Source organism: Bos indicus, chromosome 27 (assembly GCF_029378745.1).
Source record: "Bos indicus isolate NIAB-ARS_2022 breed Sahiwal x Tharparkar chromosome 27, NIAB-ARS_B.indTharparkar_mat_pri_1.0, whole genome shotgun sequence".
In the NCBI taxonomy this organism is placed as follows: Eukaryota; Metazoa; Chordata; class Mammalia; order Artiodactyla; family Bovidae; genus Bos; species Bos indicus.
The window spans coordinates 16,196,515-16,222,690 of NC_091786.1; the positions used below are offsets into that span (position 1 = coordinate 16,196,515).

The 26,176-nt window shown below is 43.2% G+C and overlaps 1 protein-coding gene across 1 annotated transcript in view; it reads left to right on the forward strand.

Annotated features, from left to right (window-relative positions):
* The window catches only part of TLR3 (toll like receptor 3), a 373,039-nt gene that overhangs the window by 334,457 nt on the left and 12,406 nt on the right, over positions 1–26,176 (forward strand). The window lies entirely within an intron of this gene.

A 26,176-nucleotide genomic window follows, 5' to 3' on the forward strand; every position in this document is an offset into this window, starting at 1 on the left:
CAACAGGTTACATAAAAGTGTGCCTTCCATTCCTTGTTCACGAATAAGGAACTGAAATTCTGACTCTTATTTCAGAGTTAGCCTGGATCTGAATTCTCTTCTTGAGGTCTAGCAGGTCTTAGCCACAGTCAGCTCTGAGCCCTCCAGGTGAACTCAGCCTTTCTGTAAGATGAGCAGGTTCTAGGTCAACCAGACTAACTATAGTTGATGCCATCTGTAGTCTTTATCTCTAGCGCCACCTGTACTTGGGCTACAACAAGTATAGAGGTTCCAAAAAAAAATGAAAGGATATGAAAATATCCTTTCATAAAATATGAAAAGGATAGTGTGAATGACAGCATCCTAGATATTAGTTTTCAAACTTCTGTTTTAAGAAAAACATACTGATTTTAATCAAATACCCTCTACTAGATTCCCTGTTATTAGAGCTGACTGTGGCTAAGATGGGGTTGACCTACTAGACCTCAAAAAGAGAATTCTGATCCAGCTAACCCTGTAATAAGAATAAAAGACAGAATTCCAGTTCCTTATTTGTGAATGAGGAATGGAAGGCATACTTCTATGTAAATGCTTTTATTTACATAAAACACTTTTGTGTAAATTCTTCATAAATGGCCTTCACCCTTTCTGAGTGGAAAACTCTTGCCCAAAATTTCAGAAATAACTCAGAAAATTACACATCCTCGGTGCCCTGTGTCCTGTTTCCTCAGGCCAGTGTTCCCTCTGTGCCTGCTTCCACTCCTATTATGGCTTCATCACTCAGCTTCATCACACTTGTTTATGTCCATTGCTGTCCCTGGGTTGTGAGTAACTGCAGGGCAAAGACTGTGCCTTATTCATCTTTGTGTCCTCAACTCTTTACATGGTGATGTGCAAATAGCAGAAGCTTCATAAATGCTCCGTGAAGTAACAAACGATTCACATCGGAAGCTTTTAGTAGCGCAGGTGCTATGATCTCTGATCAGGGAGAGAATCACACTCCAGACACCCCCCCGCCCCTCAAAGAGATCTCTGCCTCTGCTTCCGCTTGGATGTGGACAGCTTGGAGGAGATGTCACCGCCCCCTCCCCCGCCCCCTTCGGCATCCTTCAGCAGTGAGAAAAGGCCAGCTAACTTACAGAATCATAAACATTTTTTGAGCACATCAGAAAGCAATCAACTCTATTCTGAGAAGTTGACAAGCCGGTGGAGGGGAAGTGGGTGGCAAGACTCACTTTGACAGAGCGCGGGGGTGGGGGGTGGGGGAGGATGGAGCTGCCAAAGCGGGTGGGAGAAAACAGCTAAAACTTTCACAGATGCTGAGAGGCCGATGGCAGGCCAGTGAGACGACTGGTAATGTCCGGGAGCCCGAGACGCAGGGAGCAGGTGCCCTGGTGTCTTTTCCGCAGGGCCCTCCGCTGTGGGCGCGGGAGAAGGGTGGAGGGTGGAGCAGGAAACTCGCCTGGCCCCCGGCTCCGCTTCGGAGGGAGGAGCAGAGGGAGATCCCTGCCCTTGGGGAGGGGCAGAAAGTGCTGGGCCTGCCCCGGGCACAAGGAAGCCATGGTCTTTTGGGGCTGAGTAGTATTCCACATTGGAGAAGGAAATGGCAACCCACTCCAGTGTTCTTGCCTGGAGAATCCCAGGGACGGGGGAGCCTGATGGGCTGCCGTCTATGGGGTCGCACAGAGTCGGACACGACTGAAGCGACTTAGCAGCAGCAGCAGCATTCCACATAAGGACTTCCCTGGTGGCTCAGACCATAAAGCGTCTGTCTACAATGCGGGAGACCTGGGTTCGATCCCTGGATCGGGAAGATCTGCTGGAGAATGAAATGGCAATCCATTTCAGTACTGTTGCCTGGAAAATCCCATGGATAGAGGAGCCTGGTAGGTCCATGCAGTCACAAAGAGTCGGACAGGACTGAGGGACTTCCCTTCAGTATTCCACATAATACCAGACCACCTGACCTGCCTTTTGAGAAACCTATATGCAGGTCAGGAAGCAACAGTTAGAACTGGACATGGAACAACAGACTGGTTCCAAATAGGAAAAGGAGTACGTCAAGGCTGTATAGTGTCACTCTGCTTATTTAACTTTTATGCAGAATACATCATGAGAAACGCTGGGCTGGAAGAAGCACAAGCTGGAATCAAGATTGCCAGGAGACACATCAATAACCTCAGATATGCAGATGACACCACCCTTATGGCAGAAAGTGAAGAGGAACTAAAAAGCCTCTTGATGAAAGATAAAGAGGAGAGTGAAAAAGTTGGCTTAAAGCTCAACATTCAGAAAACGAAGATCATGGCATCTGGTCCCATCACTTCATGGGAAATAGATGGGGAAACAGTGGAAACAGTGTCAGACTTTATTTTGGGGGGCTCCAAAATCACTGTAGATAGTGATTGCAGCCATGAAATAAAAGACGCTTACTCCTTGGAAGGAAAGTCATGACCAACCTAGATAGCATATTCAAAAGCAGAGACATTACTTTGCCAACAAAGGTCCGTCTAGTCAAGGCTATGGTTTTTCCAGTGGTCATGTGTGGATGTGAGAGTTGGACTGTGAAGAAGGCTGAGCACCAAAGAATTCATGCTTTTGAACTGTGATGTTGGAGAAGACTCTTGAGAGTCCCTTGGACTGCAAGGATATCCAACCAGTCCATTCTAAAGAAGATCAGTCCTGGGTGTTCATTGGAAGGAATGATGCTAAAGCTGAAACTCCAGTACTTTGGCCACCTCATGCAAAGAGTTGACTCATTGGAAAAGACTCTGATGTTGGGAGGGATTGGGGGCAGGAGGAGAAGGGGACGACAGAGGATGAGATGGCTGGATGGTATCACCGACTCGATGGACATGAGTTTAAGTGAACTCCGGGAGTTGGTGATGGACAGGGAGGCATGGCCTGCTGCGATTCATGGGGTCGCAAAGAGTCGGACACAACTGAGCGACTGAACTGAACTGAACTGACTGAGTATTCCACATCGTCTTTATCCATTCATCTGATGATGAGCTCTTGGGTTGGTTCTTATCTTGGCTATTTTAAATAGTGCTGCAGGGAACACTGGGGGGCGTGTATCTCTTCCAGTTAGGGTTTTTGTTTTCTTCAGATGAATACCCAGGAGTGGAGTTGCCAGATCATATGGTAGCTCGATTTTTAGTTTTTTGAGGTACCTCCATACCTTCTGTGGGGACTGCAGCTGGTTCCATTCCTACCAACAGCACACAAGTGTTCCCTTTTCTGTGCGTCCTCACCAACGCTTGTTAGTATCTTTTCTTTCTTTATTTTTGGCTGTGCTGGGTCTTTTGCTGGGCTCGGGCTTCCTCCAGTTGCAGTGCGCTGGCCTCTCACAGTGACGGCTTCTCTCATTGCGAAGCACAGGCTCTAGGCCCATGGGCTTCAGTGGTTGCGCCCCCGGGCTCTAGAGCGCAGGCTCCATAGTTGTGGCACGCGGACTTAGCTGTTCCACCGCGCGTGGGGTCTTCCCGAATCAGGGATCGGACCCACGCCTCCTGCGTTGGCAGGTGAATTCTTTACCACTGAGCCACCAGGGAAGCCCTTGTTATTATCTTTTTGATGATAGCCATTCTGACTATGGTCTGAGGTGGTATCTCATTGTGATTTTCATTTGCATCTCCCTGATGATCAGTAATACTGAGCACCTTCTCACGCACCTGTCGGCCATCTGTATCTCGTCTTTGGAAAAATGTCTGTTCATGTCCTCTACCTGTTTTTTGGTTGTTTTGACATTGAGTTGTAAAACCTTGCCATTTGCAGCCACATGAATGGACTCAGAGGGTGTTATGCTAAGTGAACTAAGTCAGATAGAGAAAAATAAATGATATATGATTTCACTTACATGCGGGATCAGAAATACAAACACACAAAACGAAACAGAAGCAGACCCGTAGATATAGAGAACAAATGGGTAGCTGCCAGAGGGGAGGGTGTAGGTGAGGGGGATGGACGAAATAAGTGCAGGGGATTAACAGGTACAAACTTCCAGCTATAAAATAATGAAGCCATGAGGATGTCATGACAGCACAGGGAATATAGTCTAGAACATTGGAACAGCCTTGCATGGTGACAGATGGTACCTAGAATCATTGTGGTGATCACTTCATAATGTTATAAAACTATCAAATCACTATGTTGTACACCTAAAACTAATATGATATTGTGTTGTTATTGTTGTTCAGTCGCCCAGTCATGTCCAACTCTTTGCCACCCTGTGGACTTCAGCACTCCAGGCCTCCCCGTCCCTCACCATCTCCCGAAGTTTGCTTTATAACTTAATTTAAAAAAAGAAAGGAATCACCTCGGGGTCATTATCTCGATGTAGTTCTTGTGCTTATGCTCAGTCATGCCTGACTCTCTGTGACCCCATGGACCGTAGCCCGCCAGGCTCCTCTGTCCATGGGCTTCTCCAGGCAAGAGTACAGGAGTGGGTTGCCGTTTCCTCCTCTAAGGGATCTTCCCAGCCCGGGGATCAAACTCGAGTCTCTGGAAGTCTCCTGCACTGACAGGTGGATTCCTTACCACTCCACCACCTAGGGTAGTTACCCTGGGGAGAGAGGCAGGGATTGCCCTTGAGCCAGGGCTGCCGGGAGCTTTGTGGTCAGGGGCAGCAGCTGGGAGGGGCGACGTGGCACCGATGTGTCCCTTGTCGGTGTCACTGCCGCCAGCTGCCACTCGGCATCTACAACGTGGAGATCAGGAGAGAGTTTCTGGGCGAGTAATCTGGATGAATCTAACAGACTGGCAACTGAGTCCAGCTCTTCACTGCCTGGCACTGCTCATCGCCTCCTTGAGACCACAGTCAGCCCTTCGCTACAAGGGAGCCTGGGGAGTGCCTTTTGAATTTTTTATTTTTTGGCTTTTCTGCTGCTGCAGTTCAACATAGCGTTGTAGCTAGACTTCAGGAAGGGATTCTGTAAGTGTGTTGGAATAGGAGTCGTAAAAGCCAATCCATAATATTTACTGCTCCTACCACCAGACTAGATGCATGTCCATTACCCTATTGATTTCCTTCTAGTGCCAGGGCCCTCAGAACAAAATAAAATACATGTGGTTGTTTGTTGAGTTTTATTTGCTCAATGCGTCCTCCTACCTCATTCATTTGTAAGTTCTACTTGCTAGTGGTAAAGAACCTGCCTGCCAACGCAGGAGACCTATGAGACTTGGATTCAGTCCCTGGGTTGAGAAGATCCCATGGAGGAGGACATGGCAACCCACTCCTATATTCTTGCCTGGAGAATCCCATGGACAGAGGAACCTGGCAAGCTATAGTCCATGGGATGTCAAAGAGTTGGACATGACTGGAACGGCTTAGCGCACACACACACACTCATGCAGGGACACTGTCCCCCCTGTCCTCAGCTGTAGGCTCACTATAAACCACAGCGCCCAGCATACAGCTGGCCCTCAGGAAATATTGGAGAAAAGTCAGCAGACCCTTTGAGAATTAAACAAAAGCAAATGATGGCCCTTTCCATGGAAAAATACTTCGAGTTGCAGGCACAGCATTTCCATCCCACTTTCTGAGATTCCTCAGGAAGAAACCAAAGTGAGGAGACGGAGACGACATGTGTGCCTTCATCACTTGGCTGTAAATGCAGCAATTTTGCTCATAGAGTGACTACAATGTATGGGACACCCTCTCCCCTCGACTAGTAAAAAGCCCAGATTAGAAATGCGTTGGCCCTCTGTGCAGGTGGGAGAGCACACGGGTCCCTGGCTGGTCACTGCCCTAAAAGTGCAGGCCAGCAGCTCACACCATTTTTGGAAACGCCTGGCTGCTGCAGAAACGGCAGTAGATCTCTATCCGGCATTTACACAAATTCCTGGAACCTGTGCCAGCTCGCCTTTCAGAGGGATTCGCTGGCAACACAAAAGGAAGAAAAAGAAATCCTAGGTCTTAGGGTGCATTTTTTTCATTCTCTTTCTACAGCTTAAAAAGCCTAAGAGCCTGAGAAGGGATTCATTCGCAGTCCTTGAATAATAGCCAGAAAGGGAGATTAATAAGAAAAGAAGGTATGTGAGTTTCAGAGCACAGGGGGAACTTGTCTGGGTTTTAGTATGAGAAGAATTTAGGGCACTGCCTGTGCGTTCAGCTTCCTGGTCCTGTTGGTATCTCTCAGCACTTAGCTTCGGGGGTCCCACTTGCCTTTTCTGTCAGCAGGAAGGGACCGAAGTCAAGGTCAGTCCCAAGGTCACAGTGAGGTGGTCTCCCAGCCTCTGGCCCAGGCTCTCTCCTGTGGCTGCTGGTGGAGAATAAACAAGACTCCTGCTTTGCTCCATCCAGTGCTCATGGGCACAAGGAAAAGTTCTGCAGCCTCCAAGAAATCTGGCCTTGAGACATGCTCCTTTCAAGTGATGACTCTGCCCCCGACTTCCATATTTCAAAGGAGAGTCAGCCATGAAGAAGCAAACAAGTGTGCAGCCGGTTAATCAGATGGGGCTCCGAACTTCTAGATAGCGATCAGCTTTCTGCGTTAGTTCTTTTTCCAATGGGAATTCGTCCTTCACGATCTTCCTCCCCCGCCAAAAATATGTCATTTGGCACATTTAACAACCTGATGGACTCATTTTTTCCCCCATATGAAACATGGCAATATTTGTGAAAAGAAAGTTCCTTATCTCCCTTTATATGAGGGATGGTTCGTAATAAGCACAACGGTTTTTGAAATGTATTTTCTGACCTAATTCCTTTCAAACATGATTTCCATTTCGGGTAAATCTCAATGGCCAGCCATCCCAGCCTTGAGGAAGTTTGTTTCAGTGCTTTGGGGAAACGTGGAGTCCTGCTTGCGGCAACAATGGAATTGGAATCGTGTTGCTGTGTGCAGTGTGCAAGAGAGAGACCAAAGGCTGGACTTTGGAGAGAAGAGGATGAGAAAGAAAAAAGAGTGAGCTGGAGGGAGTGAGAGACATGGAGCTGGAGAGAGATGAAGAGAGAGGGGAAAAAAGAAAGAATTATATGCATCTCTTAAGCGTATAAAGGTGCTGGGATCCCAGAGCTTCTGCCCTGATGGTAGAGAAGAGACCTTGTGGGGAGCAAGGCTGGTCAGGAGACCCTACCTGCTGTGCTAGGAGGATATGGTGAATGCGGGGAGTTTTTGAGGGGGGAGAGCGAACTGTTGTGTCTGTTCCCTTGGTGTTGGGAGAGGGTGGGAAGAAGCTGAGAGGGGCCACCTGAGCATCTAATGAAGGAGGATTTTAAATTAAAAAATCAGGTTGAACTAAATCTGGATTCACCATCCTACTTCGTCTTCATCACCAACCCCAGCAGGTCAAAACTCCTGACTGGGATGTGATTGGTTATAGAGAAATTGAGAAGCTACGTTTTCTTTACCCACCCGAGTGCAGTGTGGACAGTTTTGCTGCCCACTCAGTTCAAGTTAGCCAGTAGTTAGCGCGTCTACTTTGTTGACGAATAGTCCTGCGGGAGGCAAAAGGAAACGGAGAAATGACACCTAAAGTCATCTTGATGACCAAGTCCTTTCTTTTTACTACAAGGTACTGAGTCACAAGGCTTTTTTTTTTTTTTTTTAAAGAAATGGAAATTGGGCACATCAATTTCTCTCTAACCTATAATCGCCCACAGAGAAGCAGAGTTTTCATCCATCTGAACTCCACTCAAGCCCAAGTCAGTTTAACAAACATCCTGAGTTATTTTCAGCCGGGATCGGTGCTGAAATTAATTTCCAGGCCCAGATGCACTCTCTCCTGCTTGGACATGACATCAGCAAGCCAAGGCATAGATGATTTTTCTATCCCATTCATCTTATCACAAGTAGTATTAAGTTGTTATGAAACACTTTATAGTGTGAAAAAAAACCTTATTTTTACACATATTAACTTTTTGATAAATACTTCTTAAATATATAATTACCTATCAAAATCCCAGCCATTCTTAGTTTTAAATATAAAGAAGTGAATGTGCTTTTGTACATGAAAAGTAGTGTTAGTCACTTAGTCATAGCCAACTCTTTGCGACCCTGCTGACTGTAGCTGGCTGGGCTCCTCTGTCCATGGGATTCTCCAGGCAAGAATAGTGCAGTGGGTTGCCATTCTCTTCTCCAGGGGGTCTTTCTGACCCAGAAATTGAACCCGGGTCTTGTGCATTGCAGGCAGATTCTTTACCATCTGAGTCACCAGGAAAGTTTTGTACATACTCCATGGCTCTTTAAACGGACTGTGCAAATTGGGAGAAACTTTGCTCCCAACATTTAATATAAATAATGAGAAACAGTAGAGAAATAATTGGCAGAACACCAGTTATCTGTTGGTAAAGGCTGAGAATTGCCCAGATGGAGGTGAACAGCAGGCCCAGTCTGTCATTTTTATTTGCCTCTAAGACTGTTGACCCGTGGACTGTCTTCTGAAGAATTAAAGCTAACTCATTTTTTATGTTTACCTGATACTCCCCAATGATCCAACTTACCAGCTCAGTTTTATTTTTACAATCTTATAGTCAGATTCCGATTTCATTTGCAAGCTGAGATGAGTCCAAGTCTGCCACTTCAATAAATATCTCAGTTAATCCATTTTAATGAGCAGAGACATAATGCACGTAAGCCAGAGACAAATGTGGAAAACAAAATACCAAAACAGCAGCAATTAAAATGACACAGCAGGGAAGCAATAGGAGAGCACAGGCAAGATTACACGAATGAACTGACTTGAAAGGGAGGAATCTGAGCAAGGGCCCTGCATTCAGTCACTGGCAAAGGACAGTTAAACGATCAGGACAAGTAAGTAGAAGGGGAGGTAGGAGGTTGGGTGGGAGAAAACAGGAAAGTCAGTGTTAGAGATGGACGAGGTCAAGGGAACTAGCCTTTCTTCCACTTAGCCATCCCTTCATTGACTGAACCAGGGCTTACTTAGAATAAACGTTGTAGAAGGCTGTGCGTGAGATGAAACACAGGAAAGAGAAGGGAAGAAGAACAAAGGGATAGAACTGATCTCGACCAAGAATTATGAGCTCTTTAAACTGGGGAGGTGACAGCAGAATTATACAGTCTGATTCAGTTCATCTGTTACACACGGGAGGGGACTGATGAAAAGTTGGGCTTTTCCAGGCAGGGATGTAGATAAGAGAAATGAAGCTGTAGAAAAAAGGGAGCGATGTACAGGGAAGGCTGGATGAGGGGGGTAAGGAGAGACTCCTGTGATCCAGACAGCAGCTCACTGTTGACCTGGACCCAGTGACGGGGAGCGGAAGGATGCTGAAGAAAGGGGTGGGCCGTAGGCACAATTTAGCAGCCCTACAGACTTAGAAGACAGGCAGCAAAACATACGCGTGTAAAGCAGACGTGGACATCAGTCTCCTGAGTTTCCACGGACATAGGAAAACTCTCCCTGTACCTCTTATGCTTACTCCTGAACAATCATGGTAAAACCCTCTGCTTTTTCTACCACTGCCAGGGAACCCAAATCTCAAGGCTGCTGCAGGTCCAAACAAGGAGAATGAGTAAACAGAGAAGAAAGGAAGGAACAAAGAGCAGACTCAAGTGTCTAATGACTCTAATCTCTGGGTAGCCTATCCGGTCACTGAATTTTAAAATGAAATTTAATTTTGCCAGCATTTAGAATTTTCACGTTAAAAAAAAAAAAAAAACACAAACAAAAAACCGATCTCTTTGCTCCATCTAGTGTTGTATGTTGAAATGACATGCTCCTTGACACCTCTCACAACCCAGAGGAATAGTAGTGTTACCCAACCACAGAAAGTTGAATGAGGGACCAGACAAGATGAGCCTCTTCTGTTGAAAAACCCTGAGAAGTGCTCTGAAGCAGAAGATCAGGCATTCCAAGCACCAGTTGAATTTCTTCCATTGTAGCCAAGGAAATCCCCAAACCTAAGGTGAGACAGTGATTGTGATCCCCTTACTGACTTGGAAGTTCAGATGTGAGACATGACCCTAGCTGCCAAAACAATGAGAACGAACGTAGCCTAGAATATAACCTTACAGATTAACTTGAGCATCAGCAGATACATCATACACTATAGAGACTTAAGTGTATTCTAGAAGGAAAGAAGAGAGCATGTCATATTCGTATAACCATATCTGATTTTTAAAAAGAACATGTTAAGTAAAACAGAGTCTTAAGGCTATTTAATTGTAATTGCTAAAAAGTATTAAATAGGTAAGTAAAATTACCACTGAAAGATACTAATAATAGTAATGACCATTCATTGAATATTTACTATATGCCAGACATGTGCATACACTATTTCATTTAATCCTCACAATAGTCCTCTAAAGTCGGTATCACTAAAGCCGTTATTCAGATGTAGAAGTTAAGGCCACCCAAGGTCATTCATAGTCATTAACCGACAGAACTGTGATGCGAATGTCAATCTTTCTGATTACAAAGCTCTGGTTTTCCCTGCTGTGCCTCTTTCTGTCAGAAATGTTTTAGAGTGCCACCAGCGAGCGGCAGGATCGGCCACGAGCGCCGAAGCTCCGCGCCGCCCCGGGCCGCCTCCCCCAAGTCCCTGCCCCGCCGCGGGGCGTCACTTCCGCCACCCCGAGGCCGGGGTTGGGGCGGGGAACGCGGGGGAGGGGTCCAGGTCCGAGGGAAGCCCGCCCGCGCCCGAGCAGGAACTACATTTCCCGAGGGGCCTTGGCGGCGGCGGCAGCGGAGGCGGGCGCGGCAACGTCCCCCGGACAAAAAAAAAAAAAAAGGAAATGTTTTAAATTCATGACTATAGGTGTAAAAGTTCAACTTCCTATCTGTTTCCTATTTCTTCAATCTGTTTCCTGTCATTTTCACTCAGTTCAGTTGAGTTCAGTCACCCAGTCGTGTCGGACTCTCTGTGACCCCATGGACTGCAGCACGCCAGGCCTCCCTGTCCATCATTTTCATTAGACTAGTTTAAAGTGATACCCAGAAGTGATCATCTCATGTTGCAAAAGTGCAGCACAACTGAAATGATCACTCGAAACTTGGAACGCACACAAACTGTGAGGCAAAGGAAGAGGATTTTCATAACTGTGCATCTTATTTCCAAATGCCAAGGAGCAGGTCCCCCCACCTGAGGGGCTGGTGGTACCAGGCACTGACATTATCGACACGTCGATCATGTGAGAAGCAGGTGCGTTGCAAATGAGTGGCTTTTCCAGAAACCTTGGCTCATTAATTTAATGAAGCAAAGGCGGTTCTGCAGTCTCAACACAAAATGGAGGATGGTCAAATTCTCTACTTGCTTAGCAGATTAGCCAGTTCTTCAAAGTCCTATTCCTTTTGCTAGGCCTTGTCAGGAACTTTCCAAAAACATAAACCAAAAAAGATGGGAGAAATGTTCTCTCAAATTGCATTTGATTGGTTCATGAGCACTCTTTAAACTATCTTAAGTTAATTATGTTCCTGTTGAGAAGAATTTTGTTTTCTATACAAGGACCAATCATTCCATGATGCTGGGTCATTAAACTTCCCAAGTTTGGAACAAAAATTTCCTCTGTGAATGGATGTAAAGGTGTGTTGGACCAAAGTAACATATTTTAGGTCTTCAAAGCATCTTAGAATAGTTTGGTTTAGTACTAAAGTGTGTTTATTGCTAAAGTGGTCAAGCTTGATGGCAGCAAAATGTTAAAAGATCTCATCTTCCTCTTTTAGAACTTTATAGTTGTTTATTTTTTTCATATTTTAAGGATAAGGACATTGGTATATTCAAGTCAGCAAGAAAACAAAAAGAGATTTGTTTCTTTAACATTTCTGGATTTATATGAGGGGGAATTTTAGAGATCTGGCTAAATGTAAACTTCCACATCCAAAAGCTGAACGTTTACTTAGATTTGCCAAATGCCATATACCTCTAATTTCTTCTGTGTGGATGCTGGTATGATGCTGTTGATAGCTTCTACTTACCCTCCGATACTTTGCCAACTAGTTTTGCTTGTGATGCAGTCCATGGGTTTGAGGTTTTGCTATCCAATTGCTCAATCTACTTTAAATCTGCTCTTATCTGCTGCCACTGCCATATCTTCAGAGCCTGTACATCTCAGTGTTCATTCTTTTTATTATGATTCATTCATTCATTCTTTTTATTATCTTTCTTTATTTTATATGAATTATTATCATTCATTCTTTATTATGTTAATAAGAACAGAGTATGGGCATGATAAAAGCTTAAACAACATGCAAGAGTTTACTATGAAAATTAAATCCTTTTTCCTTCACACATATACCTAGAGTTCTCCCTTTTCTGGGAGTAACTACTATTCACACTGTCTTACATAATTTTCTAGAGCTTTTCTAAGACTATAAAAGAATATTCTTTAGAGATATAGGTGCTTTTTTCTCTTTTTATAGAAATGGAGTATACCATATACTGTTTTGCAATTTGGCTGTATCAGTTAACAACATAAATTGAAAACCTTTCTAAAATGGTAAATATATACCTACCTCGTTTTAACTCCCCTGCAAGTATTCTGTTTATTGAGTTAGCAAATGTTATGCACCAATCCTGTATTAGCTCAGTGAAAGTTTGTGAACATAATGTTTTAATCATTCTGGAGAGTATATTGAGGAGTTAAACTCCCAGAATGAAATGGAAGAGCATAGAGTTGAAAAACTTTTCTAAGCAAGAAACAAAATTCAGATGCTGTGAGCAGATGGATAAATATGATTACACTAAACTTTTTCATGGCCTAAAACAACCCTGAAAAAAATTTAAAGACAGGGACTTCCCTGGTGGTTCAGTGGTTAAGACTCTATGCTTCCACTGCAGGGGGCCCAGGGTCGATCTTTAGTGGGAGAACTACGATCCCATAAGCAGTGTGGCCAAAACAATTAAAAGGCAATTAACAAACAAGGGAAAATGACAGGGTATATAATAAAAAGTTTCATTTTTTTAGTATTAAAAAACTTCTTATAAATACTAAAGAAAATTACAAAAACAGTAGAAAAACCAGAAAATAACATAATCAGAAATGTTAGTGAGAAACAAATAAAGATGAAAAAATTATCAGCTTTTCTCAGTTACCAAGGGCCAAAAAGAAGGGGAGGGAAAATTGGGAGATTGGGATTGATATATACACACTTCTAGAAGTAAAATGACTAATAAGAACTTACTGTATAGTACAGGAACTCTACTCAATACTCTGTAATGACCCATATGGGAATAGAATCTAAAAAAAGAGTAGCTATATGTAAATGTATAATTGATTCACTTTGCTGTACAGCAGAAACTAACACAATGCTGTGAATCAACCATATTCCAATAAAAATTAATTTTAAATAAGTAAATGAATGAATAAATTAAAAAAATAAAATTTCCTGATGGCTCAGTGGTAGAGAATCCACCTACAATATAGGAGATGCAGGTTTGATCCTTGGGGCCAAAAAAATCCCCTGCAGGAGGAAATGGCAACCCAGTCCAATATTCTTCATTGGGAAATCCCATGGACAGAGGAGCCTGGCAGGCTGCAGTCCATGGGGTTGCAAAGAGTCAAACACGACTGGGTGTACACACACACACCAAAGATGCTATTTTTCATTTATCAAACTGTCGAAGTTTAAGTGTCCTTGAAACTATATGAAACAAGGAACTCTCAAGATCTGTTTGGCAGGAATATAATTTGAGGATTTGTATAACGTTTTGGATGAAGATAGAACAATAACTATCAATGTTAATGGCATATTCTTATTTTTAAAACATACACTTTTAAGTCTCCTAATATCTTCAGGTCCTTGTCAATGGCATCTCCTTAACCAGTCTCCCCTTTGATGTGCTGGTGGTGTGCCCTGCGACATGTGGGCACCTGGCTGTAACAGTATCTGAATGCCCCCAGGTGGTGATTTGACAGATAAAATCAGGTCCTGTTTCCCTAGACTATCTATGGGTACTCCTCAAGAAATACAAAATTGTTAATCTGATGAAATGCCGTTTATGTGCTCACAAGCTGTTGTACACAATTAGCTTGTTTGTTTTGAGTGTTCAGAACTCAGAGGTACTGCCTATCTAGCTTTCTTATAAGAATTACTTGATTGATGTTAGTAGAAAAAAACAATCAATAGCTATAATTTATTGAGTACACTCTATATGCCAAACATTGAGTTGAATCATCCCTGATCTTCACAGTAATTCTGTTAATTGGTTACACTGTCCCCAATTGACTGAGAAGGAAATTCATGCTTAGATGAGGAAAACTGCCAAAGATCATAAAGCTAGTAAGTGACCGAGTTATGATTTGAACTTGGGCTTGATAAGCTCCAAAATCACAGTATTTGCCTTTCTCAGTAGTTGGGAATCATATTTAGAAATCACATGAGGTAAGATACCTACTTGTTGATGCTTCTTACTGTGAATGAAATTGTTTTCTTCCTTCTTTTTTTCTCTTTTTGGCCATGTGGCTCCAGGAATTTTAGTTCCCCAACCAGGGCCTGAACCCCTGCCCTCAACAGTAAAAGTGAGGAGTCCTAACAACTGGACTGCCAGGGAATTCCCATGAAATTGTTCTGTTTATTTCTTTTCAGATTTACTTATTGTTAGTGCATAGAAACACAACTGATTTTTGTGTGTTGACATTGTATCCTGCAACTCTGCTGAATTTATTGGTTCTATTTGTGTGTGTGTGTGTGTATGTGTGTGTGTGTGTGTGATACTGTGTGTGTTATCCTTGGAGTTTTCTATATATAAGATCATGTCATACCTGTTCAGAGGTCATTTCACTTCTTTCTTCCTAACTTGAGTGTCTTTTGTTTATTTTTCTTACCTACTTTTCCTCCTGAGAACTTCCAATACTATGTTGAATCGAAGTGGCAAAAGCGAGCATCCTTGTCTTCTTCCAGATATTAGGGGAAAGGTTTTTAGTCTTTCATCACTGAGTATGATATTAGTTGTGGGGTTTTCATAATAGCTCTTATTTTGTTGAGGAAGTTTCCTCTGTTCCTAGTTTGTTGATCTCATATGATTTTGGTTTGTTTTGTGTTTTCTAACATTGTCTAGTAAAGTAATGCTCAAAATTCTTCAAGCCAGGCTTCAACAGTACATGAACTGAGAACTTATATATGTTCAAGCTGGATTTAGAAAAGGCAGAGATTTCAGAGATCAAATTGCCAACATCTGTTGGATTATTGAATAAGCAAAAGAGTTCCAGAAAAACATCTACTTCTTCTTTATTGACTATGCCAAAGCCTTTGAATATGTGGATCACAACAAACTGTGGAAAATTCTTCATGAGTTGGGAATACAAGACCACCTGACCTGCCTCTTGAGAAACCTGTATGCAGATCAGGAAGCAACAGTTAGAACTGGACATGGAACAACAGACTGGTTCCAAATCGAGAAAGGAGTATGTCAGGGCTGTATATTGTCACCCTGCTTATTTAACTTATATGCAGAGTACATCATGAGAAACAATGGGCTGGATGAAGCACAAGCTGGAATCAAGATTGCCAGGAGACATATCAATAACCTCAGATATGCAGATGACACCACCCTTATGACAGAAAGCAAAGAAGAACAAAAGAGCCTCTTGATGAAAGTGAAAGAAGAGAGTGAAACAGTTGGCTTAAAGCTCAACATTCAGAAAACTAAGATCATGGCACCTGGCCCCATCACTTCATGGCAAATAGATGGGGAAACAATGGAAATGGTGACAGACTTTATTTGGGGGGGGGGCCTCCAAAATCACTGTAGATGGTGACTGCAGCCATGAAATTAAAAGATGTTTACTTCTTGGAAGAAAAGTTATGACCAACCTAGACAGCATGTTAAAAAGCAGAAATATTATTTTGCCTTTGCCAACAAAGGTCCTTCTAGTCAAGGCTATGGTTTTTCTAGTAGTCATGTATGGATGTGAGAGTTGGACCACAAAGAAGGCTGAGCACTGAAGAATTGATGCTTTTGAACTGTGGTGTTGGAGAAGACTCTTGAGAGTCCCTTAGACAGCAAGGAGATCCAACCAGTCCATCCTAAAGGAAATCAGTCCTGAATATTCATTGGAAGGACTGATGTTGAAGCTGAAACTCCAATACTTAAAGGTCACCTGATGCGAAGAACTGACTCATTTGAAAAGACCCTGACGCTGGGAAAGATTGAGGGCAGGACGAGAAGGGGATGACAGAGGATGAGATGGTTGGATGACATCACCGACTCAATGGACATGAGTTTGAGTAAACTCCAGGAGTTGGTGATGGACAGGGAGGCCTGGTGTGCTGCAATCCAAGGTATCGCAAAGAGTCGGACACGACTGAGCGACTGAACTGAACTGACTGAACCTTGTCTTGACTCTGTTTTGAGGTCCTGGCTTGAAGCTGGCAAATTGTCCTTGAGCAGTTAATCCACACCCCACAGCTTGAACAATTAAGTCCACACCACAACCACTTTCCTTACAGGACTTTCTCACAAAGGCCAGTGTACAATTATCCCAGTTGCCCTCGAATTCGGTACCAGACCGGTAGGGACAGCCCCTCGGCCCCAGATTCTGCTGAAATTATTCAAATTATTCAATCCACAGGAAGCCACAAGAACTAGCTAAGCTCCCCACAGCCCAGCTTACTACTACAATGATGCAAACTGCAACACCCTGCATGGGCCTGCCTGGCAGCCTTCTCTGGTTTGGAGCTGCCTTTCGACTGAATGCCATTGTGTCCTGCTTCACCATCAAAAGAATCTTTAAATCGTATAAAACAGGTGATTTTATTCTGTGAGCAGAATGCTGTGCATGGACTCAAGCAGCTCTGTGAACGGGACTGCGCTTGTCTTCCTGATTGGTTCCGAGCCCCCGTGAGAGCCACTTAAGATGAAATCTGTGCCTCTGATGAACTTGCCACATCCCTCCTTACGCTAAGGTCCCAGATCAGGGAACATTCAAAATGCATAGTCCTCACTAGCTAAATCGGCTTCTAGATACTACCCCAGGTGGGCCCACCATAGGGCATGCTGGGCATGCTCCTGGGTTTCGGGTCACAGCCTGTGTTTGGCAGAGACTCGTTCCAGGGCCCATCACATCTCAGTGTTTCTTTATTATTATTTGGAGCAGAACCCTTGTTCTTCCCTGTGTTTCCTGGGTACCCTGTGGAGGAAGGTGTTGGGTGGCTCCCCCAGGGCAGAGGGTCAGCACCCCAGTCTCGATGTTGACGTTGCTCAGATGAGCTCTGGCCCCCGCCTGTCCTCTTCCCACTGTGGGCCTCATCTTTCTCCAACCAATATGCTCCCCACACTCTAGGGGGATCGTTATCATCCCTGGGGACCAGTAGCCCAATGTTTAATCCAAAGGGGGTTCTTGGCACAAGAACACCAATATCTTACTCCCATACAGGACTCCCCCTCTCCAGAATGCCTACCTGAGTTACCCGATTGCTTGAATAAGGCAAAAACCCCTGAGCCTCTGTGCTCAGACTTCAGTAAGTGCTGCCAGTATCAACATGCAGACGGGCTGATACCCAGGACAAGGGGACTAACTGCACTGTCCAAGGTCAGGCTGCCTGCCATAGCCTCAGAGTGCACACCCCAGCCCCTGGGAGGTGGCCTGGGAACCCTGGGAAAGACAGACAGCAGCCTGCTAGGTAGGTCCTAGCCCTTCCCCTGCTTTTCCTGCATTCATTTGGAAGGTTCTCCAGTGGATTATCAGACAGAGATAGAAAATAAGAACTGAGGCTTTAAGCAGCTAGGAGCAACCTCACTGGAAACAATACAGAGGAATGAAATGTTTATTTATGTACTTTATTATATAAATTCTATATATTACTTAAGTATATAAATTTCAAACAAAGGTCCATAATTTGACCCATTGGCAATCCAAAATTTACTTTGAAAATGTGTATAACAAAAAGATAAATTGATGCTGGTTGACTCTTGTGCCTCTGCTGCATAGGTTCTAAATTAACTTAAATATTTGCTAAAATATACCAATTGAACAAAGCTTTGTGGACTTAATCAATATGGGAGCTCAAGTCATAATTGTTGGCCAATATCTGGGATGTGGTAAATTTAAGAATGGTGGCCTTTTTAATCTCAGGGAAATAATCAAATATAAAAGAGAAAAAAAATAATTATGCCTTGCTTAAATTTCCCATGGTCATAGCACCCTTTGCCTTAAAATATCTTGCAGTGACTCAGCACAAAGAGTAATACGCTTCAGGGTTCCAGACATGACTGATCATGACCAAAGCACACATTTCACTTCTCAAAACAAATACCGTTGGTCTCCTGTAAAAGGTACTGAGCAGAATTTACAGCCTCCAAGAGGTCCCTCCTAACAGGTTAAATTGAGAAAATTAATGCACTCCTCAAGAGCTTCTGTTCAAGTTACAAAATTACCAATAACCTGTTAAAGAGGTCTCTGCCTTTTGCTGGGCCTTATGGCAACCCACTCCAGTGTTCTTGCCTGGAGAATCCCAGGGACAGGGGAGCCTGGTGGGCTTCCATCTATGGGGTCACACAGAGTCGGACATGACTGAAGCGACATAGCAGCAGCAGCAGCAGCAATCTCTCTTAATTCAAGGTCCCTTGGTTGACTCATATTTTACACAAACTTTAAAAAACTTTCCCATCACCCTTTCCTGTATTTAAAGGATAAAGTGTCTCTCCTCCAGGTATACAGACTTATATGGCCCTTTAAGATTGTCTCTGTCCTTTACTATGCAAAGATGGGCATAATAAAGGACAGAAATGGTATGGACCTAACAGAAGCAGAAGATATTAAGAAAAGTGGCAAGAATACACAGATGAACTATACAAAAAAGATCTTAATGACCCAGATAACCATGATGGTATGATCACTCACCTAGAGTCAGACATTCTGGAGTCCGAAGTCAAATGGGCCTTAGGAAGCATCACTACAAACAAAGCTAGTGGAGGTGATGGAATTCCAACTGAGCTATTTCAAGTCCTAAATGATGATGCTGCCCTCAGTATGCCAGCAAATTTGGAAAACTCAGCAGTGTTCACATTACTGGAAAAGGTCAGTTTTCATTTCAATCCCAAAGAAAGGCAATTGCCAAAGAATATTCAAACTACTACACAATTGCACTCATCTCACACACTAGCAAGTGAAGTGAAGTGAAGTGAAGTCGCTCAGTCCTGTCCGACTCTTTGCAACCCCATAGACTGTAGCCTACCAGACTCCATGGTCCATGGGATTTTCCAGGCAAGAGTACTGGAATGGGTTGCCATTTCCTCCAAGTCAGGCTTCAATAGTACGTGAACCAAGAACTTCCAGATGTTCAAGCTGGATTTAGAAAAGGCAGAGGAACCAGAGGTTAGATTGCTAACATTTGTTGGATCGTAGACAAAGCAAGAGAGTTCCAGAAAAACATCTACTTCTGCTTTGTTCACTACCCCAAAGCCTTTGACTGTGTGGATCACAACAAACTGTGGAAAATTCTTCAAGAGATGGGAATACCAGACCACCTGACCTGCCTCTTGAGAAATCTGTATGCAGGTCAGAAACAACAGTTAGAACCAGACATGGAACAACGGACTGATTCCAAATAGGAAAAGGAGTACGTAAAGGCTGTATATTGTCACCCTGCTTATTTAACTTATATGCAGAGTACATCATGAGAAATGCTGGGCTGGATGAAGCACAAGCTGGAATCAAGATTGCCAGGAGAAACGTCAATAACCTCAGATATGCAGATGACACCACCCTTATGGCAGAAAGTGAAGAACTAAAGAGCCTCTTGATAAAAGTGAAAGAGGAGGGTGGCTTAAATGGCTTAAAAAACAACATTCAAAAAACTAAGATCATGGCATCTGGTCCCATCACTTCACGGCAAACAGGTGGGGAAACAATGGAAACAGTGACAGACTTTATTTCTTGGATTCCAAAATCACTTCAGATGGTGACTGCAGCCATGAAATTAAAAGATGCTTGCTCCTTGGAAGAAAAGCTATTACCAACCTAGACAGCATATTAAAAAGCAGAAATATTACTTTGCCAACAAAGGTCCATCTAGTCAAAGCTATGGTTTTTCCAGTAGTCATGTATGGATGTGAGAGTTGGACCATAAAGAAAGCTGAGCACCAAAGAATTGATGCTTTTGAACTGTGGTGTTGGAGAAGACTCTTGAGAGTCCCTTGGACAGCAAGGATATCAAACCAGTCAGTCCTAAAGGAAATCAGTCCTGAATATTCACTGGACAGACTGATGTTGAAGCTGAAGCTTTGGCCACCTGATGCAAAGAACTGACTCATTGGAAAAGACCCTGATTGCTGGGAAAGATTGAAGGCAGGAGGAGAAGGGGATGACAGAGGATGAGATGGTTGGATGGCATCACTCACTTGACAGACATGAGTTTGAGCAGACTCCGGGAGTTGGTTATGGACAGGGAGGCCTGGCATGCTGCAGTCCATGGGGTCACGAAGAGTCAGACACGACTGAGAGACTGAACCGAACTGAATTGAAGATTGTCTCACCCTCTTTTTATAGATTTTCTATCCTGCTCTCATCCCATATGGCCTGAGGCCAGATCCAGAGAGCACACTCTACTGAGATCCATTGGATCCAGATTGTTCCCTGAGCCACACACCTGCCCATTGGATATAAGAGCCCCTATAGCATAAACTTCCAGTGCCCCAGATTTTCTTCTCTATTCAGGTTATCAGGGGTAGATCATCAATCTTGCTTCCCATCTGATCCTCCCTAGGGAGTTAAAATAATTTTTCCAGGGCCAGTGCCTCTATATAGTGAAAGATCCAGAGGAGAGATAGAAAACTCCACTTAGTAAATGCAGATCACTTTCAGGGATAATAATGGAATCAACATCATATCATCATCATAGAAAACCTCTCTTTGATAAAAATATATGGGGGAGGGGTGCGCAGACCTCTGCCTTAGGCAATGAAACTGTCAAGTGAAGCTGCACACCATCCAGTCTATTGGTCATGAAGTTTTCATTAATTTGTGTTCTGGAGGCTTAAGCCTTTCAAATAAGCCCTTGTTTCAACCAAACATGATGTATTCCGAAGCCCACTTGCCATCCAATTTCGGCCAAAGACCTCACTAGCTTGCCTATCACCAACAAAACTGGCAAGCTATGACCAACTTGGACAGCATATTAAAAAGCAGAGATGTTATTTTGCCAACAAAGGACCATCTAGTCAGAGCTTTGGTTTTTCCAGTAGTTGTGTACGGATGTGAGAGTTGGACCATAAAGAAGGCTGAGCACTGAAGAATTGATCATTTGGAACTGTGGTGTCAGAGAAGACTCTTGAGGGTCCCTTGGATAGCACGGAGATCAAACAAGTCAGTCCTAAAGGAAATCAACCCTGAATATTCATTGGAAGAACTAGTGCTGAGGCTCCAATACTTTGGCCACCTGATGTGAAGAACCAACTAGGGAAAGACCCTGATGCTGGGAAAGATGGAGGGCAGGAGGAGAAGGGGGTGACACAGGATGAGATGGTTGGATGGCATCACCAACTCAACGTGGACATGAGTTTGAGCAAACTCTGGGAGACAGTGATGGACAGGGAAGCCTGGAGTGCTGCAGTCCATGGGGTCACAAAGTGAGTCAGTCCCCACTTAGCGACTGAACAATAATATACCCTCCAACAATGTAGCCAGACCCCTCACCTTGACTCATATTTTAATACACTGTTTAACTCTAACCAGAATGTTTTTAGAGACCCCAGAAATTTCAGGTCTCTTTTCTTGGCTGTGTTCAGTTGTGTCCAAGTCTTGGCTGATACTGTATAAATGGGGAACTTGGGGCTCTTTGTACTTCTTTTCCTCCTTTCTACTCTCACGATTAATTGTTTTCTATTAAGTTTATGGCAAATTATGCCCAATCTCTAAAAGTCTCCTCTATTATTTAGGGGTCATCAAATATACCCCAAAAATGGAACTCAAAACTAATATCCGAACATCAAAGAGTCGATTATAATAGAGTTTTTTTTTAAATGCTCTCTCTTTTTTTTTTTTACATAAGGTAGAAGACTTTATTGGTGATCAGTCTTTTACATTAGATAGATTTTGTCACATATTTGGCAACTTGGGGACCCAGTTTGAGACCCTGATCAGGGGTTGGTCAGCTCCTCTTCTTAAAGAATTCACTCACTTCCTTTGAGGGCCTTTCACAGTCCAAGGCACTTTATAACAGGTAGTGTAAGCGGAAAGAAACAGTACCATTTCTTTTGGTGATGTTAAAAATGTACATTTAACTCTTATATAGGCCTATTTCTAGGTAAAGAATAAGATTAACATTTTATACAGACTGTAGACTCTAGATTACAGCTTTCTGAGTTGCATTAGGTTTTTGTACTTTTTCTCCAAATCTTTAGCCTAGTAAACCTGCCTTTCCCCCGCCTTTCTTCCGCTTTTACTTCTCATTTTTTAAGGACCGGTTCTCTTATTATAAATTATCCCAGAAACAGTGTAGCTTCCTCTTAGGGGAAAGGCAAGAAGCATGTTCAAAAGCAAATACCAATCCTTTCAACCCTGGACAACCTCTTTAATTTTCTGTGTTTACCTTGCCTGGGAAATGCCATGGACAGAGGAGCCTGGGGAGCTACAGTCCATGGGTTCCCAAAAGAGTCGGACATGACTTAAGAGACTAAACAATAACAAATTCAAAATTTGCTTTATAAAGTGGAAATCAACCTGCAGGAGCATTCAGCTCTCACCAATGACCATTTCGATTTGATTCCAGTAAATTATTAGTTGCTTTTGATACTTTGAACTTCCTTGTGTTAAGTGTGATTGTTTAATGGCTTTGTCTAATATTTATAACTCCATTCATTGGAAACCCAGTAGGCATCAATTCATTCAGATTTAATTAGGATATTTAAAGTGTGGTTGTTGTTGCTTGCTAAGTTGTGTCTGACTGTTTGCAACCCCATGGACTGCAGCACATCAGGCTCCTCAGTCCTCCACTATCTCCTGGAGTTTGCTCAAATTCATGTCCATTTAAAGTGTAGGATGATGTAATATTGCATATCAACTATACTCCAGTTCAAAAGAAAAGGGAAAAGTAAGAATAATAAGGACAAATGCTCTTATCAGCAGATTTTGATTTGAAATTAAGCTGTTCCTCATATAGACAGAGGTAGCACCCCTAGGGTTATTTATTTAATCATAACTCTGTAGAACAATTCCAGGAGGCCAGTTTACTCATAATAATTACTGAGAAAATGTCCACGTTGAAAATAAATAAATAGTGTAGGATGATAGTGAAGTGGAATTTTATTTTTTTTTTATTTTGCTACCCCACATGGTATGCAGGATCTTAATTCCCCAACCAGGGATAGCACCTGTTCCCCCTGCAGTGGGAGTGAGCAGTGTTAACCACTGGAGCTGGGATTTTATTTTTTAAATTAATAAATGAATACCAAATTTGAAGCAAAGAGTTTGAAGCACCCTTCACCATATCCTGAGACTGTCAGTGAAGAAGCGCAAGACTCATTCACAGGAACCCACCTCCCTAGATTTACAAGAGAGAGAAGGTCTAACCTCTTTCAACCACCCTGTAAAATTACCAAGAAATAACAAAATAAAGTTCAAAGTAAGTAGATGCTCTGTGTGACAAATGTTGTGCGTATGTGTTCTTTTTTCTTTCGGAGGGGAAGTTCAGGTTCACTCTTGCTTAATAGACATGAATGAACGTAACGGGAGGGGCGCAGTGTTACTTCCTCTCATTAAAATTCTTGCTGAGTTTGTTGTCTGGCCAACAACAAACTTAATTAAAACCGTCACTTCAGTAAGCAGAAATGGAAATGACACTGGCAAGAGGAATTGCGTCTTTCAGTTTATTATTTTTGTGTTTTTTAAATTTATTTTATTTGCTTTATTATTTTTGGCTGCACAGGATCTTCACTGGTGCACTAGGCTTTCTCTAGTTGCAGTGAGTCAGGGCTACTCTGCAGTTGCAGTGCTTGGGCTTCTCATTGTGATGGCTTTTCCTGTTGCGGAGCGCAGGCTCTAGACTCAGGAGTTGTGGTGCACAGGCTTAGTCGCCCCATGGCATGTGGGATCTTCCTGGACCAGGGATTAAACCCATGTGCCCTGCATTGCAAGGTGGCTCTTAACCACTGGCCCACCAGGGAAGCCGCATGTGCCTGTACTTTAGAGGAAGAGTTCACAAAGAAAAAGCAATGCCTTCTGGAATTTCAGACAACTCAGAGCAGAGTTAATGTCCTTTCTGAACAGTGGTTGTGAAAGGAGACCAGTGAGCACAGTTCAAACTGACTGTCATCTGATGCTTTGAGGGAAATATAACTGTTTATCTAGGTCCATAATATACTGATCACATAATAAACTGATGGGAAGTTTTTTGTTTTGGAATCATCATTGACATACAATATTATATTAATTTCAGGTATACAACATGTGATTCAGTATCTTTATGCATTTTGATCACAATAAGTCAAGTTATAATCTGTCACCATGCAACCTTGTTCTCAGATTATTGACTCTATTCCCTATCCGTTACATACTGGTGACTTACTTACTCTGTAGCTGGAAGTTTGTATCTGTTCTCCCGCCCACCCACTCTGGTAACCACCAGTTTGTTCACTGTATCTGTGAGTCTGTTTCTGTTTTGTTTGATTTGGTTGTTTCAAGTCCACGTATGGACATATATCACAGTTTTAATTCCTTAAAAAGGGGAAAATAAAGTTTTTCACTGTAGCACCTACCACCATAATAGATAAATAAGTTAATGCATAATTAAGAAACATACACTGGAGAGAAACTAACCTGTGTTGTTTTTAGAAGCCAGCATGAACTGAGGACTAATCATATCTCAATGGGAACTGGTATTATGCCTAAACTGATAATTGCATTATGAGATCACCATAAAAATTATTTTGGGGAGCCATTCATTAGTTCAGCCAACATTATGGAAAGCCTGATATGTACAAGAAGTTATAAGGCATAAGAGATGGGTGTGTTGGATTATGGAAGAAATGAATTTTATGTAATGATGTCTAACACATCACTCCAAAATTTTTTGATTTAGTACATCACGTTATTTATGTTTGTTCTTCTGGAATTGTTGGGGCAGGACTTGTGGGCACAACTCGTCTCTGCTCACTGGGGCATCAGCTGGAGTGACTCAACTGGGATTGGAAGACCCGGTCCCAGTGTGGCATACTCAGTGGCCATCTTCTGGCTGCTCCGTTGGAGATACCAGCGAGACCCTCGGTTCTCCTCCCTGTTGCCTTGCACAAGGCTAGGCTGGGCTTCTCGCCACATGGCCACTGGGTTCTGAAAGGAAGCGGGAAAGTCCTGACATGCCAATGCTTATCCAGCCTTGGCTAGCTGCCTGCTTACTAATATCCCGTTGGCCAAAGCTAGTCATGTGGTCAAATCCAGGGTCAATGTGGAGACCACTCAAGGGTCTGAATATTGAAGGGCAGCCTGGTCCGTTGGAGCCAGCAGCGTTAACCTACCATGGAAGAGTGACCGGAGAGTCACACACAAGTACATCCTGCCCTGCCTTTGGGGGCTCACAGAGGAGAAACCTTCTGGATACTGGGAATGTTTTACTGCACATCCCAATGCGTAGATGTAGTGGATAAATCGTTTACTCAGGACAGCTACCTGCTTATGCTTATAGCATAGACGTGACAACAGAGGCTCAGAAAAATGTAGCCACAAGGTGGTAAGCCCAATGCTGGGGCCCAGGAAAGGGCATTTTGCATCTGAAACAAATGTATTTCTTGCTCTCATTTCTGCAGTCAAGTCAAGCTAGTGACAGGTTTCACCTGTTCCAGGCTCTTTTCTTCCCTTGTTTGTATAAAGCATTGCAGCAGCTTGCAGTATGTCCTCAGGCAAAGCCCTCTTCTCTCTGTGTTTCATTTTCCTTCTTTCTCAAACAAAGAAGCTGGATTCAGTGATCTCTACAGTTCCTGCCGATTGTTATATTTTACTACATAACATGATAGTGAGAAATGGAAAATTTCCTGCCATATCAGTAAACAAGGATGTCATAGTTATCAGCGATTGCAGCCCTCCAACCTGAGCTGTTCAGCCCTGAAGGAACTCAGGAAGGAAAGAATACCTGCCATTTAGCAGCCATCGGACTGTAGCCACTCCCCACGGTGAGCCCTGAGGAAACTCAAGATGTGAAAACATAGGATTCTGGCCCCAGATAGCTAAGGTGTACATCAAAGGAATGATTTCAGTGGAACCAGACTCTTGCATCTTCCTATACATAAAAAGGTGCTAAATTCCTTGAAAAGTGTTAGACACTCAGTCCTGTCTGACTCTTTGTGACCCCATGGACTGTAGCCCAC